This window comes from Thalia democratica, unplaced genomic scaffold (assembly GCF_965202585.1).
Source record: "Thalia democratica unplaced genomic scaffold, ktThaDemo2.hap1.1 HAP1_SCAFFOLD_94, whole genome shotgun sequence".
NCBI classification, from domain to species: domain Eukaryota; kingdom Metazoa; phylum Chordata; class Thaliacea; order Salpida; family Salpidae; genus Thalia; species Thalia democratica.
Genome location: NW_028139263.1, coordinates 82,501 through 92,500, shown reverse-complemented (window position 1 = coordinate 92,500; position 10,000 = coordinate 82,501). Strand labels below are relative to the sequence as shown.

Genomic DNA, 10,000 nt, shown 5'->3' with positions numbered 1-10,000 from the left:
ATACTAAGAATGCATCGCTTCTCGGCTCATTGAGCTAAGATCAAGTGTAGTATCTGTTCTTCGAAGTTTGATCGCTTCGAGAAGGACCACGCGTCCTTCCCATGATCAAACGACTTTTTGTCAACCGACGTGCAGTTCAGACAATTTATTGTCCTGCTCGTCAAGAGTCGGTCCGGTATTGCAGTACCTCCGGAATCGGCTCGCCTCCCCTCTGGGGGAGTTTGTATACATTTATTCACAACCTGTAGCATGGTAAAGCCCATAGAAAAAGCCTTGGCAACCGTTGCTAATCACTCTGGCTTCAGTTCAGTACACGAATGAATCTTTCGCCTTTTACTAAAGATTTCCGTGGACAGGAGCAATTTCAATGAGTCTTAACAGACTTTTTTTCGGCTGTCGACAGTCTTCTGACATCGGCAGCTTGCATACTATTTATCATACAAAAAAATGGCTCAAGAAGAATTATTTTCCGGTTTTTCTTAGCTTCCAATTATGTGACAAAGAAAATTTCATAAAGAATTTTCGTAGGTTTTTTCACAGAATATGTTATTTTCATTTTAGTTGATGTTTTCATTTCATGTTTTATTTTTTAATGTACTTATTGGGTGCTGAAAGAGCCATAAAAACCTCATAATCGAACAATTTACAGAAATATTAATAATATTGAAAAATTTAAATTTCGAAATAACCTACCTACGGTTAATCTACACGCGTTTAGAAGCCGTAAAAAAATATTTTCGACTTTGTAATGGACCAAACAAAAAATATAGAAAAAATTATCGAAAAAAAAATCTTTTAAAACTTACCTTACGTTAGTCCTTATGCGTTGCAAAGCTCAAAAAAATATTTTTGACCTTATAATAGAACAAACAAAGAAAATAGAAAAATTTTCCAAAAAAATAAAAAGTCGAAATTCGAAAAAAGAAGAAAAGTGGTCCTTTTCTAGGAGTTTTTTATTCCCAAAAAATGGGTCGATGTCCCCGTAACCCCTAAAAAAAGGGGGTCGAAATAACATTTTTTCATCATGCTTCAAATGGGCTGAAAAATTTTTTACGGGGTCTCTGGACCAAATAAAAACGATCTGTCGAGTCAGAATTCCAAAAATCGAAAATTCCCGAAATTTCTGTACTTAAGAGGCGGGGCGCCCACTATCGACAAAAGTGTGCCGAAACCCACAAACGTTGTGTTACGCGCGCTAAAATAAATACAAGCCTGATCGCTGAAAATGTATTCTATTTGAATAAGGTAAGTATCAACACCAAGGAAGCAATTCCTTTATTATAAATTCATACTCTGACATTGCGCTAATATTGCTCGTGATTGTTATTTAGTTAAAAGATATAATTTATATTACTTTTATTTTATTTTTATTTTACTTCTATATAATAATTATTTTATATTTTATTAAAAAATTTCTTGTTTAGTTTCTAAGCAACCACAGTTACGTTTATATGTTTAATTCTATTGTATTTTATATTTATCGATAATTTAATAAAAGTTTTAAAAGACTATTCTGGTTTTCCACGCTCTCTTCAAAAATGTGAGTTCTTTTAATTCTTCCACTTAATTATTCATTTTAAAGTAAACAACTAGTTATACATATTATTATAATGTATGTGTATTATATACTATCATTTTATAACATAAACATAGTTGAGTTATTAAATTAAACGTCAAATATTTTATTACCTTAAATTAAGTTATATTTATTATATAATCTATAATTATAAGTTATATAATTATAAGTTATAAATTATTTATTCGTAAAATCTGATGTAGTATGAGATATTCTTTAGAAAACTATAACTAACTATAAATATTCTTGTATATATAAGTCCATCTATAAATAGAACAATGAGAAATAGTAAAACAAACTAAACACAACATGTTACCGAAATGTTTATTTTAACAATATTTTTTATTTAGTTTAATCACTTAATAAACTTTACTTCTAATTATCATAGTATTAAATATAGAATATAGTTAACAATCTTTTAAACAAAGTTTTTAATAAAGTTGCAGGGAGTAATTGTAATTAAAACACCAAAAAAAAAAGGTTTTAATAAAAAAATACTTACATCAAGTTAAAATTTTATAAGGAATAATTTTAAAATATCAAATCGATTGTAAATTAAGTGCAAATAGGTTTTTTAAACAAACCGAAGGGTTTATAAAGGCTTGTAAACGCTTTCAAACGCCTACGACCATACCACACTGAGCACACCCCATCTCGTCCGATCTGGGAAGTTAAGCAGTGTCGGGCGTGGTTAGTACTTAGATGGGTGACCGCTTGGGAATACCACGTGCCGTAGGCTTTTACTTTTTGAATTCATCTTTTTTGTTTTATTTTTCTTTCTGACCTATTTATACTTATTACTCGTTTATTTACATTTCTTTAACGCTTAAAAGAAAAGAAAATTCTAGTTATTAGAAAACAAAAACCTTAGCCAATCAGATAACGTTATTTGCTGTTTAAACCAATTAAAGCGCTAAAAAAGTGGTTTGACCAGTTTGAGATATCGAAAAAATAATGGCACCATCTTGTAGAGTACAATTTTCTGAGTTAAAATTAATACAATTAGTCTTTTATACTAAAACTTAAAAGTCTTTTTGTCCACAAACAACTAAAAGCCTGGCTACTTGAAAAATCAAACAAAAATAAATTTTGAACTTTTGTATTGTGAGTCATAATAAGTTATTTACTGTTACCAACAGATACTAGCAAAAGCTTTTTAAAGTTTTGTATTAACTTAATGTATTTGTAATTACTTTTACTTAAAAGAGACTATTGAGTTACGTTTACTTAGTTTACTTTTGTATGTGTATTAAATATATAGCAATTTTGTTTGAACTTAAATAAGGACTATTAAACTTTTAAAAGAAAACTATCAAAGTTTACTAACTCAAAAGCTAAATCTTAGTTTTATTGTTATAAACATTTATGTTGTAATTTACTAATAACTAAATGAGTTTATTTCAAACAAAAAGAATTAAATAATGTTATGTCAAGCCTACTATATGAGGTATATAGGTATATAAGGTATACAAGCTTATGTTTGAAAGTTATAATAATAAAAATAAAAATAAATATTTAGTTGGTAAAATTTGTATGTTTTAATATGCTTTGAAATTAGAGTTAGTATAGAAGTTTTTTTTTAAATATAATAAATATAAATATTTAGTTACTAATAATAAACTAAAATACCAATTTTGTAGTTATTACAAAAAAAAAACTTATCTTACTTAAAGTTCACTGTAATTGAAATATTATACAAAAGCTTCATTATTATAAGCTTTGAATAACTTTACTTCATAACTATATTCATGTTTGCATATTTAAACTATAAAAAGTTAGTGTTTTGTGTATTGACTTTATGATTATTTTATTTTAGTAACTGTTAGTTTTATACTTTAATAAAAGAAATATGGTTAACAAGTAAGTTAAAAATGAAAGAAGCCTAAAAAAAACACACTAATTAACTGCTTATTCAATAGTTTGATTATTTAATTATTTTTCTGTTATATAGTTTAATCTTATTGTATAAAAAATACAGAGGTTTAAAGTAAGTTTGAATAAAAATAAAACAAAACATATAAAATAAGCATTAGTTCAAATACATAGTTTTTTTTTTAATGTTCGCGATGGAGAAAACAATGGAGAAAATTTAATTCTTTAATAATAAGTAGTAATTTAAATAAAAAATAATACAAATAAAGTTATACAATATATATACAATAGTTTGTCAAACTAGGCAAAAAAGAGTAGGCCACCACTACAATCCAATGTTCCAACTGGAAATTCAATGAGATCGTTACTGTACTTGTGATGAACGTTGATAATCCCCAAGATTGTAAGTCGAAGGCCTTACCCAACCTAACCAGCGCACTGGTTTTCTTACAACTGAATTAATCAACATTTAATATTGAATATAATCATTATTGATAGATAGAGGAATGTTGACAATCAACAACAGATTGTAAGTCAAAGGCATTACTCGACCCAAGTACCCACAACCTAGATTGAACAACATTTATTAGATAGATTTGTTTATTGATAGATAGAGGAATATTGACAATCCACAACAGATTGTAAGTCAAAGGCATTACTCGACCCAAGTACCCACAACCTAGATTGAACAACATTTGTTAGATAGATTTGTTAGATAGATAGATAGATAGTACAGTATAATCTCAAAGAATTTGAAGTTGAACATTGAACAATAGTGGCCACCATTTCAGGCCTGCTGGCAGCTAGATTACAGCCCCCGGCTACGCAGACCTGCAATATTGATGAAAAAAAACAGTATATATATTTCCGAATCTGAATTTGAGTACTTTTTATATATTATTAACAAAATTTTTTAGGGGTAATATCTGTTTAGTTTTTTAATATATCTTTAAAATAAAACACTAAGTTAATAATATAATAATAATAAAATAATAATATTTTGTTTTTAATTCGTTAATAAAATTATTTAATAATATTATATATTAAATGTATATAATAAGTTTAAGTAATAAAATAAATATAATATAACAAATATATTGTATAATAATAATTTTAAAATTAGTAAAAAAAAAATAAACATAGTTGAGTTATCAAATTAAAAAAACTAGAACGTCAAGTATTTAATTACTAAAATTAATTTAATTAAAAAAAAATCTCAGGTAGTCTAAAATGTCAGGAATTATTTAAAAATAAATATATATATAAATATAAATTTAAAACTTATTATATTGAAAAGATTGATGAATAATACTCTTGAATGTATGCAATGTTTGTATTTGTAATGCAATAACATAAATGGATAGATCAATGACAAATTGTAAACATATTGTATTATTTTATTTTACGATTTTATTTTATTTATTTAGTTTAATAATTCAATAAACTTTACTTCTACTTGTCCTGGTCTTAGGTAATTTATAGATAGCAATTATTTAAACAAACACTTTTGTACAGTTACAATACAGTTTTAGTACAGTTTGGGAGTAACTGTTGATAAAAAAAAGAAAAAAAAAGGTTAATTCAGGTTAAAATTTTATAAGGATTAATTTTAAAATATCAAATCGATTGTAAATCAAGTGCAAATAGGTTTTTTAAACAAACCGAAGGGTTTATAAAGGCTTGTAAACGCTTTCAAACGCCTACGACCATACCACACTGAGCACACCCCATCTCGTCCGATCTGGGAAGTTAAGCAGTGTCGGGCGTGGTTAGTACTTAGATGGGTGACCGCTTGGGAATACCACGTGCCGTAGGCTTTTGCCTTTTGAATTCATCTTTTTTGTACTATTTTTCTTTCTGACCTATTTATACTTATTACTCGTTTATTTACATTTCTTTAACGCTTAAAAGAAAAGTAAATTCTAGTTATTAGCAAATAAAAACGTAAGCCAATCAGATAACGTTATTTGCTGTTTAAACCAATTAGAGCGCTAAAAAAGTGGTTTGACCAGGTTGAGATATCGAAAAAATAATGGCACCATCTTGTAGAGTACAATTTTCTGAGTTAAAATTAATACAATTAGTCATTTATACTAAAACTTTAAAGTCTTTTTGTCCATAAACAAATAAAAGCGTAGCTACTTGAAAAATCAAACGAAAATAAATTTTGCACTTTTGTATTGTGAGTCATAATAAGTTATTTACTGTTACCAACAGATACTAGCAAAAGCTTTTTAAAGTTTTGTATTAACTTAATGTATTTGTACTTAGTTTAAATTAATAGAGTTTATTTGGTTTACTTTATTATGTGTATTGAATGTGCTAGTATCTAAAAATAAATACAACTAAAACAAAACAAACAAGGAGAGTACTTGAATAGAACCAACACAATTTACAGACCAGTTGTGTACTAAATTTAAAGCAATTCTGAATAGTGAATATGCAATTATTATTATAAGTTCAAAGTTCACTTTAATTTAAATTAATGTATTTTTTAAATTGGTTTTATTTAATAGATAGTAGTGAATTACTTTATTTAATTTACTTTAGTAAGTGTTGTATAACTTTATTTGAACCAGAAGCAAAACGGGATTATACTTTCAATAAACTACACAATTTACAGACCAGTTGTGTACTAAATTTAAAGCAATTCTGAATAGTGAATATGCAATTATTATTATAAGTTCAAAGTTCACTTTAATTTAAATTAATGTATTTAATAGATAGTAGTGAATTACTTTATTTAATTTACTTTAGTATGTGTTGTATAACTTTATTTAAACCAGAAGCAAAACGGGATTATACTTTCAATAAACTACACAACTTACAGACCAGTTGTGTACTAAATAAAAAGCTATTGTGAATAGTGAATATGCAATTATTATTATAAGTTTATAAGTTTACAGTTTACAAAAGCTTTACAATTTAGTTATTATTTTGTTCATATTTGCATATCTAATTTATGAAAAGTTAGTGTTATGTGTATTGGCTTTTTAATTTCTTTATTTGTAGAACTGTTAGTTTTATATTCTAAAGAAACATGTTTAAATAAATATGTTTAACAAGTAACTTAAAAATGGAAGAAATATATTGTATATATTGAACTATTTATATTTATTCTAGCTATTTGCTTAGTGTATTTATTAATGTGATTATTTTATGTTGTTGTTTGTCTTATAGTTTAATCGTATTGTGTTTAAATATATATAACAAATACAGAGGTTTAAAGTAAGTTTAAATGAAAATAAAATAAGACATATAGTTGAAATATAAGTTTAAAAAAATAGTTTTTTATTTTATTTCTTTGTTTGTTTGATTGTTTGTTTATTATATAATCGCGACGTTTCATTTTATTACTTTTAAGCATACTAAATATAATAATAGGTATAGTTATAGGAAAAATTCAATTAGTTTCTAATGTAATAAAAAAGTTTATTTCCACAAATAAATAAATACCTGAAAAATCAAATGAAAAATAAATTTCGCACTCTTGTATTGTGAGTCATAATAGGTTATTTACTGTTACCAACAGATACTAGCAAAGGCTTTTTAAAGTTCTATGTTAATTCAATGTATTTGTACTTAGTTTTATTAAAATGACAGTATTGATGGTTACGTTTATTAAGTATGTTTATTTAACGTTATGTAACTCAAGTAAAACCAGAAGCAAAAAGGGAGACTACTTTAAATAAACTACATCATTTATTGTTATATATAACTCTAATAAAACCAGAAGCAAAAAGGGAGACTACTTTAAATGAACTACACAAATTAAAAATATATTATCAAATATAAATCAATCGTGTTGTGTTTCAAAATACATGTTTCAAATAATGTTTTACAAGTATTTATCAGTTATTTAGTTTTCTTTTTATAGTTTAGCCGTATTGTTTTATTTATTTGTTATTATTTTTATTTAATTGTTTGCTTATTATATTTATCGCGATGTGCTTAAAAGAATAGAACAAATACAAAAGTTTAAATTGTAAGTTTTAAATAAAATAAAATGAAACGTACAAAATAAGCTTATGATTTATTATTATTATTATTATTATTTTTATTTCATTGTTTGTTTATTATATCTATCGCGATCTGCTTAAAAAAATAAAACGAGTATTAAGGTTTGAAAAGTAAGTTTAAATAAAAATAAAATGAAACATATAAAATAAGCTTATGTTTTTTTTTTTTTTTTCATTTTTATTTATTTTTATTTAATTGTTTGTTTATTATATTTATCGCGATCTGCTTAAAAAAATAAAACGAGTATTAAGGTTTGAAAAGTAAGTTTAAATAAAAATAAAATGAAACATATAAAATAAGCTTATGTTATTTTTTTTTTTTTTTTTTTATTATTATTATTTTTAATCAATTTTTTGTTTATTATATTTATCGCAATGTGCTTAAAACGATAAAACAAATATAAAGATTTAAAAAGTAAGTTTAAATAAAAAATAATACAAATAAAGCTTATTTATAATAAACAAACATATTTAAAACATTAAAAAAAGTAGTTTATATATATTATTTTTTATTTATTTCTTTTAAACATATTAAATAAAGTATAAAAAAAGTATTAAAACATTTAAACGTAGCATAAATAAGCTTAAAATATTAAAAAAATTGAAAAGAAACAAAGAAATTAAAAAAAAATCGGGAAAAATCGGCAAAAAAGTTCAACAGCAACATTTGAGCATCATACACGTATGCATTACTTTACACTAGTGAGAGAGACGTGTTTGTGCGTTCGGTCGACTTGGCGAGAAAGCGGGCTTAAAGCATTACTGTTTAGCACCCGAGGCGCGGCTATTGCAGCGGCGGCGAACGTGCTATGTAAACGCATCGGAGCAGCGTATGAAAAACTACAAGCGTCCAGCGGCGGTAGGCTTATAGCTTTGCGAAGTCGTCGAGACGAGTAGCCGACGCAGGCAGGCACGGCTCGAGGCGGGTAACTGCAGCAGACAGATGGCGTGTTGCTGCTGACGAGTTAACCGGCAGAAGGCAAACGGTTGGTCGGGAGAAAGAACAGTCAGTTGTATAGCTGCATGCTGCAGTCGACGCGGGCTGGCGCTTTAAACAGCAAAAGGCCGGCGCCGACTTTCAGTAACGTTCGCAAGGCTTTTAAGCCGAGTGATAGAAAAGGTCTGTATTTATACAGTAAAAACGCTCAGTCGAGCAACGGGTTTAAACGCCCTCGGATAGTTATCTGGTTGATCCTGCCAGTAGTCATATGCTTGTCTCAAAGATTAAGCCATGCAAGTGTAAGTACGAGCTCACGTACAGTGAAACTGCGAATGGCTCATTAAATCAGTTATGGTTCATTTGATTGTACGCTTTTACATGGATAACTGTGGCAATTCTAGAGCTAATACATGCGTAAAGCGCCGAACTGACGTGAGGCGCGCATTTATCAGACCAAAACTAACCGGCTTTCGGGTCGTTACAATGGTGACTCTGGATAAGCTTGCGGATCGCACGGCCTAGTGCTGGCGACATCTCATTAAAGCAACTGCCCTATCAACTATCGTCGGTACGGTATCGGCCTACCGAGGTTGTAACGGGTGACGGAGAATCAGGGTTCGATTCCGGAGAGGGAGCCTGAGAAACGGCTACCACATCCAAGGAAGGCAGCAGGCGCGCAAATTACCCATTCCCGGCTCGGGGAGGTAGTGACGAAAAATAACAATGCAGACCTCGTACGAGGTCCTGCAATTGGAATGAGTACACTTTAAACTTTTTAACGAGTATCCATTGGAGGGCAAGTCTGGTGCCAGCAGCCGCGGTAATTCCAGCTCCAAAAGTGTATATTTAAGTTGTTGCGGTTGAAAAGCTCGTAGTTGGATATAGGGACGGCGAGGTTGGTCGGTCGAAAGGCTAGCACTGGCCTCGTTGTTCTTGTTGGTCGGTGCCTTCGCGGTGCTCTTAACTGAGTGTTGCGGTGGTCCGGCAAGTTTACCTTGAAAAAATTAGAGTGTTCAAAGCAGGCTTTACGCTTGTATAATGTTGCATGGAATAATGGAATAGGACCTCGGTTCTATTTTGTTGGTTTTCGGAGCACGAGGTAATGATTAATAGGAACGGACGGGGGCATCCGTACTGTGCCGTTAGAGGTGAAATTCTTGGATCGGCGCAAGACGAACGACTGCGAAAGCATTTGCCAAGAATGTTTTCTTTAATCAAGAGCGAAAGTCAGAGGTTCGAAGACGATCAGATACCGTCCTAGTTCTGACCTTAAACGATGCCGACTAGCGATCGGGCAGTGTCGAACTTAAGAACTGTCCGGCAGCTTCCGGGAAACCAAAGTCTTTGGGTTCCGGGGGAAGTATGGTTGCAAAGCTGAAACTTAAAGGAATTGACGGAAGGGCACCACCAGGAGTGGAGCCTGCGGCTTAATTTGACTCAACACGGGAAATCTCACCCGGCCCGGACACAGCGAGGATTGACAGATTGAGAGCTCTTTCTTGATTCTGTGGGTGGTGGTGCATGGCCGTTCTTAGTTGGTGGAGCGATTTGTCTGGTTAATTCCGATAACGAACGAGACTCTTACTTGCTAAA

The 10,000-nt window shown here is 29.6% G+C and overlaps 5 non-coding genes across 5 annotated transcripts in view; all 5 read left to right on the top strand.

Moving 5' to 3' along the window:
- Positions 1-13: 13 nt before the first annotated feature.
- Positions 14-209, top strand: LOC145845623 (U2 spliceosomal RNA). The gene has a single exon (XR_014370479.1). It is a non-coding gene; the product is annotated as a U2 spliceosomal RNA (small nuclear RNA).
- An 81-nt stretch (positions 210-290) lies between these two features.
- LOC145845634 (U5 spliceosomal RNA) lies at positions 291-405 on the top strand. The gene has a single exon (XR_014370490.1). It is a non-coding gene; the product is annotated as a U5 spliceosomal RNA (small nuclear RNA).
- Positions 406-2,196: 1,791 nt separating this feature from the next.
- On the top strand, positions 2,197-2,315 carry LOC145845596 (5S ribosomal RNA). Its single transcript, XR_014370453.1, has one exon. It is a non-coding gene; the product is annotated as a 5S ribosomal RNA (ribosomal RNA).
- A 2,831-nt stretch (positions 2,316-5,146) lies between these two features.
- On the top strand, positions 5,147-5,265 carry LOC145845595 (5S ribosomal RNA). The gene has a single exon (XR_014370452.1). It is a non-coding gene; the product is annotated as a 5S ribosomal RNA (ribosomal RNA).
- A 3,383-nt stretch (positions 5,266-8,648) lies between these two features.
- LOC145845571 (small subunit ribosomal RNA) overlaps positions 8,649-10,000 on the top strand; it is a 1,808-nt gene continuing 456 nt past the window's right edge. Inside the window, exon 1 of the ribosomal RNA XR_014370433.1 lies at positions 8,649-10,000. This exon is cut by the window's right edge and continues 456 nt beyond it. This is a non-coding gene — a ribosomal RNA (small subunit ribosomal RNA).